The sequence below is a fragment of the Belonocnema kinseyi genome, chromosome 3 (genome assembly GCF_010883055.1).
Source record: "Belonocnema kinseyi isolate 2016_QV_RU_SX_M_011 chromosome 3, B_treatae_v1, whole genome shotgun sequence".
Taxonomy (NCBI): Eukaryota; Metazoa; Arthropoda; class Insecta; order Hymenoptera; family Cynipidae; genus Belonocnema; species Belonocnema kinseyi.
The window spans coordinates 39,705,528-39,712,671 of record NC_046659.1 but is presented as its reverse complement, the minus strand read 5'-3'; the positions used below and the strand labels follow the sequence as shown (position 1 = coordinate 39,712,671).

Below are 7,144 nucleotides of genomic sequence, written 5' to 3'. Positions count from 1 at the left end.
TTTGAAAATTAAAATTCGAAAATTTTTTCTAAAGCCTCCAGGGGACTTCGTTTTCGCACGAAAAAATTTTATGTGCCCTTATTGCATGCGGACCCACAATTTCAATATTACACTCGGGAAGCGTTGCTTGGGAAAGACACGCTCATTTTTGCCACAGTCTGTCGATTTCAATATTCAATTGGGGAAGTGATGCCTGCGGAAGACATGCCCTTTTTGCCGCAATCTGTCAATTTCAATATTTCATTGGGATAGTGATGCCCGGTAAAAATATGACCATTTTTTCGAATGGTTCATTATTTTAATATGTCACTGGGACAGTGATGCTTAGGGAAGACATGCCCTTTTTTGTCAGTCTGTTGATTTCAATATATTTCTTAGTCGCAGACAACCTGCTCTTTACTAAATAATTAAATTCCTAAAAAAATCCACTTTAAGAAGGGCGCCAGTCCTTTCTTGGGACATATTCAAGAGAAATATTCTACGCTTCCCAAAAACAAGATAATTAAAATGAATACCGAAAAAGGAAAACACAAATATAACTCAGAAAGTGTCCCTTCATTGATCAGGAATATGTATTTCTTAATTTCAAACCCCACAATTCCTAATCTGTAAAATTTTTCAATTAGAGACTTAGGCGATAACTGATAGTAGAGTTAAGAGGGATATAAATGAAACGAACAATGAAACAAAAACAAAAAAATGAAACTTACTACAGTCTCTATAATCTTTAAGTTACGTAAATTTACAAAACAAAACAAAAAATAATTTAAAGGAAAAATCGCAATCAGAATTATAAGAACAATTGCACTATACGGAAAGGGAAAAATAGTCTCCGCCTGAACAATTTTAGAGGAACATCGGAAAACTTATAGCACACAGAATTTTCAAAATATAAAATGAAGTCATTTTTTATTTTAACTCGTCCATAGGGGAAAGGGGAAATGATCTCTGCTCACACAGTTTTATGGGAATACATTGGGAAACTGAGAGCACATTCAAATACTCTAAGATATAAAATAAAGTCATTTTGGAATCTAAATCATCGATAGGCGAAAAAAGAAATGATCTCTGCTAATACAATTTTATGGGATTATATTGGGAGACTGAAAGCACATTGAAATACACTGAGATATAAAATAAAGTCAATTTAGAGTCTAAATTGTCCATAAGGGAAAGGGGAATGATCTCAGCTAATACAATTTTACAGGAATATCTTGGGAGACTGAAAACACATTGTTGCGGATTAATTAAGATAAAATGGTAAGGCACATGATTTCGGACTCGGCACTCCGTTAAAAAAAAATATTTTACAGACACATAACAATAGTAATACAAATGACAATCCTATAAAGGTTGGTATGATTTTGCCAAGGAGTAAAATTATTTCAAAGAAAAGACAAACAATATAATCAATATTTTAGGACTTAATTCGTTAGCCAAACCATAAAGAAAAGGATGAAGATCCTACCTTCGTACAAATTAATCAGCGAATCGTCGGGGATCACGGGGTTCGCCCCTTGAGTTCACAAACTAGACTGATTTGGAAATCTACGAATGCTAACGCGATGAACCGTGATTGATGGGCGAAATAATATGTGTCCTGCGCAGAGGACTAATTTTAATTGATACGGTCAAGAGTGAGATCCTCATGTAGGCTCGTTTCCATTGATCTTCCCTATCGTCTTTTCTTCTCTTCGTTGTGTCTTCCTCTGCCTCGCTGAACCAAGTCATCGACCAAGCTTCTTTCATTTTTCTCGAAAAGCGGGAGAAGCGATCCTTGGAAAGTCGAGGCTAGCGGGGTGGCTAAATGCACTCCTGTGCGAGAAGTGGAGAACGGAAGTCCATGTTTCGAAAGGCAGATGTGATTTTGGACTCCATGACTTCCAAAACAATAGATAAGAGAAACAGCATCAACAGCCAAAAATAAAATAAAATATGCAAGGCGGCGAATTACCTACTTTATCCATAATTAAGCTGGTAATCGCCTTGGTCCATTTTCACCAGACATGTCATGGATCTCAGACGGCCAAAGAGAGAGCAGATACGATAATTCAGGAGGGAGAGCCAGAAGAAGAATACGCAGAAGTTCACAAGACAGAAGAAGCCTCGCTAAGGTGGAGGTGACGACAGACCCTAGTCGATGACGCAGTGTGAGGTGGTAGAGACATTCACGATTCACCACTCAAAACTGCAACATTCGAAAGCTCTCATAGCGTTGTTTAACGATAAAAAAAAGAAAAACAAAAAAAGGAAAACATAAGCAAGTAAATCTTAAATCTAAAAAGAAATAACAATAAGGAGTGCCGAATTTACTCTCGATGCAAACCAAGCGTATTTTACTAAATTTTCAAGTATTTTTTCCACATTTTTATTTTATTTTTTATTTTTTTATTTATTTATTATTTTTTTTTTCTACAATCTGCGATTTAAATATTTCCTTGGGAAAGTGATGCCCTGGGAACATATGCACTTTTTTCCACAGTTTTATGATTTCAATATTTCACTGGGACAGTGATGCCCGGGGTAGACATGCCCATTTTTATCAGTCTGTTGATTTTAATATGTCATTGGGCAAGTTGTGCCCGGGGAAGACATACCCATTTTTGCCACATTCTGTCGATTTCAATATTTCACCGAGAAAGTGATGCCCGGGAAAAATATGTCCATTTTTGTCACAGTCCGTCAATTTCAATATTTTGCTTGGAAATGCAATGCCCAGGGAAGATGCCCTATTTTTAACAGAGACTATCGATTTCAATATTTAATTTGGGAAGTGATGCCCGGAGAAGGCGGGCCCATTTTTTCGACAGTCTGTCGATTTCAAAATTTCATTGGTGCAGTGATCTTCGGTGAAGACATGTCCATTTTTCCACATTCTGTCGATTTTAATATGTCATTGGGAAAGTGATGCCCGGGGAAGACTTGCTTATTTTTGTCAGAGTCTGTAAATGTCAAAATTTCACTTGGAATGTGATACCCGGGGAGACATGCCCATTTTTGCAACAGTCTTTCGATTTCAAAATTTCACTGAGTAAGTGATGCCCGGGGAAGACATGCCCATTTTTACCACAGTCTGGCGATTTTAATATTTAATTGCGTAAGTGATGTCTGGGAAAGACATGCCCATTTCTGCCAGATGCTGCAAATTTCAATATTTCACTCGGTAAGTGATGCCCGGGAAAGACATGCACATTTTTCGTGCAGTCAGTCGATTTCAATATTTCACTGGAAAAGTGATTCCCGGAAAGATATGCGCATTTTTTCCACAGTCTGTTGATATTAATATGTCACGGGGAAACTGATGCCCGAGGAGGATATGCCCATTTGTACAACATACTATCGATTTCAATATTTAATAGCGGAAGTGATGCCCGTGGAAGACATGCCCATTTTTTCCACTCCCTTTTGATTTTATTTTTTACTGAGAAACTGATGCCCGGGGAAAATATGCCCATTTTTGTAACAGTCTGACAATTTCACTGAGTAATTGGTACCTGGGGACGAAATGCCCATTTTTACCACAGTCTATCGATTTCAATATTTAATTATTGAAGTAATGCCCGGGAAAGACATGCCCATTTCTGCCAAATTCCAGAGATTTCAGAATTTCACTGGGAAAGTGACCAATGATAAAAATGACCAATCAACAATGATAAAAAACCGGAGAAGAATTTTGTTGATTTTACTGTTTGTCCATTTATCAAAGGTTTATCGAAAAAAAAATTGAACAGGTTTTACGTCACCATAAAATAAAAACAATTTTTAAACCAATCAAAACCTCTGAACAGTTTTGCTCCAACTTAAAGCATTTACTTCCAAAATTTAAACGAACGGGCTTAGTATATAAATGCAACTGCTTAAATTCCACTGTAGTCTACGTTGGTAAAACGGGAAGAAAATTGGAAACTAGAAATAGAGAACATAAATATTCAATAACCAAATTCAATAATAACAATCATACAGCTCTTACTAAACATTTTTCAGATACTAGTCACTAATTCGACTTTAACAATACACAAATTTTAGCTTATGAGACAAACAAACCTCGTCAAAAAGTTATTGAAAATTATTTGATTAATAAACGTCAAAATATTGCCGTTAATTTATTCTATGAAAAGATTAATTTCCCTGAAATTTATAAGATCATTTTAAATCAAATTTACTTCTTCTCTTTTTTCATTTTTAATTTGCCTTTTTTCTTATTTGTTTTGATTGAATTTGAAGATTTTGAAATTACTTATGAATATATTTCATTACTGACTGCCTTTTCAGCTTTCATTTTCATTGTTCTTTCCACAGTAAAAGTTCAGCCAGGTTGGCGACCGGTTGTGTCCTTAATATCTTACCAACCTCGAAAAATGTTTTCAAACAGTTTTTATAAATGTTACGTATTATCATGTTTGTAAACGTCACATAAATTTATTTATATATTAAATCATTAATCTGATGTTTTTCAGACTTCAATTAATTGGAAAGATTTTTTTGTAAAGGTATGTGTTTTAAAGTTATTTAAATAATGTTAACCATTCAAAATTTAATTAATCTCTGTTGTAAACAAACAATTCGCAACATGAAATTATCATATTTGAGTGATTTCTCTTCTTTTATATAATTCATTAACATATTTTAATTGATTACTCAAAAATTCAAGTATTTCTTTTTTGTTTATTTTTTATTGTAATTGTTCTCATTTTATACATTTTTTGATTTTGTCTTGCAGATTTTGACTTTAATAAAACATTTACCGAAGAGGGTTCAAACTTAGGACCGAAACATGTAACATTTGTTTTTATTGTAACTGACCTGTCCAATCGACGACTGATTAAGTGATCTCAATTCTGCTAAACTAAAACATTTATCCATGTCTATCTCCATTGATATTTTGAACTTAGTGATTGAGGATATCAACTTTTAACTTACTGACATTAATTTTAGATTACATGAGATTAAAGATATCTTATATAAATACCTTCCGTTATATGTTCTCCGAAAATTTACGTATTTGGAATATTTAAAGTATGAAAGGAATTTTAAAACACGTGAAATAAAATTTATCAATAAGTTTCTTTGGTTTAAGTAGAAGAAAAACAAAAAATGTTATTTTCAATGCAGTAAAAATAGTTGAAAAAACTCACTAACATCAATTTCCCAGAAGATGTTATTGATATTCTGTCACTGGAATCAAATCATCCAGGTTGCGATCAATCAATAAAAGATTTTCAAGTTTCTAATTTGATAGCTTCCATTGAAAAGGGAATTTTCCACCTTCCCCTTGATGATAAAAATTCTATTTGGAATTATTGCACTCAACTAATCATGGACGATGCTACTGTAGCCATGTCAAAATTCGATTATAAAACTAAAATGTTGAATATTTGGAATGATACCAATACTTATAATATTTCTAAATTTGAATATACTTCTACTACTGAAACAAAAAATAATGATTTGGTTAATACTATGTTATATAAAAACTATCTTAATCCAAAAGAAGGTAAAGATTTAAGGTCACTCCAAGAGCTTACGGTTTACCCAAGATTTATAAAATTGGTAACCCTTTAAGATTAATTGTTTCCACGATAAATAGTCCCACTTATAATCTAGCGTCTTTCATATCCAAAATTTTGAATAAGATCCATGGATAGAATGATTGTCACTTCAAGGATAGTCTATCATTTATTAAAAACATTAAGAGACACGTATTACCAAAGTATTTACAAAAATCCCTGAAGATGAATTCATATAATGTGTCAATTTGTGCTTGAATACCACTTTTTACAACTTTGACGGTAAAACGTCTAAGCAAGTTTGGGGTCTAGCCATGGGTTCTCCTCTGTCTCCGGTTGCAGTGAACTTAGTCCTGGAAAAATTGGAAAGCACTTGCCTAAATGCACTGAATGTTTGCGCCCTTTCTATTATCGATATGTAGATACTATTATCACAGCTGTTCCGCAAAATAAAATACAAATTATCTTGGACCAATTTAAGAGCTACAATAATAATCTAAAATTCACCATTGAGATTGAAAACAAGAACAAAATTCGTTTTTTAGACACATTAATCTTTCGTGCAAATAATTATATCAAAATTGACGGGTTTCAAAAGAAAACATGATCGGGTAGATATCTGAATTTTAATTAATCTCCTCCGAATTCACCTTATCTGAATGTCTTACCAATCATAAAAACGAGAGTAGAATTTTGTAGATCTTACTGTTTGTCCATATGTCAAAGGTTTTTTGAAAAAAAATTGAACAGGTTTTACGTCACCATAAAATGTCAATTTTTAAACCTATCTAAACCTCTGAAAAGTTTTTCTCTAACTTGAAGGATCCACTTCAAAAATTCAAAGGAACGGGCTTAGTATATAAATGCAACTGCTTACATTGCACTGCAGTTTTCGTTGGTGGAACGGGAAGGAAACTAGAAACGAGAAATAGAGAACATAAATATTCAAGAAAAAAATTGTATCTCAAATTAAAACGTTTATAAGTTTTAGCAACAGCTACCAAGGAGGGAAAAAGAGATAAGGACGCCGAGAAAATATGGTGAAGAGATTATTGAAGGCCGGCACTTGAACAAAAAAATATGTTTATTGACACTTAACTGTATTAGAGTGCCAGTTTTTTCGGAATTGCTGGTAATCCAGAGAGTTCACACGTGTGCGGCAGTGTGGTCTTAAAAAGGTCCGTTGAGCGAATGGTGGAGATTCCTCCTCGGAGGTGATTTGTTGATAGCTTCAGAGCGATGGCAAAAAGAGCTAGGGACCCACATGCAGGGAAAACGACATGATAGCCAATAGACAAAGTTTGTGGATGGTGAGCCGACAGAACGAAGACTGACGGATCTCGGATGCGGCCCAGCAACACTTTCTCGCAGGATCGTACCGATCTCTATTTTGTGGTAAAAATTCTCATACAACATACCATATATGCTACAATAAGGTTAAGTAAATCTAATCGAAATTGTACGACATTTTTATAATCTAAATTATTTTTCAAATGAATAAAGTACAGTACTGCAAGTCCCTTGAAACACGTTTGAGCTTAAAAGTTTAGATTTATTTCGTTTGTTACTTCGACTTTTGTACTCAGGCCGATGACTTTGCAACTTTGGCCGTAGAAGATATTGTCGCTTACGAGCTT

General features: G+C 34.0%; 1 protein-coding gene across 1 annotated transcript in view; it reads right to left on the bottom strand.

Moving 5' to 3' along the window:
- Positions 1 to 7,144, bottom strand: part of LOC117170143 — a 114,958-nt gene that overhangs the window by 107,224 nt on the left and 590 nt on the right. The window lies entirely within an intron of this gene.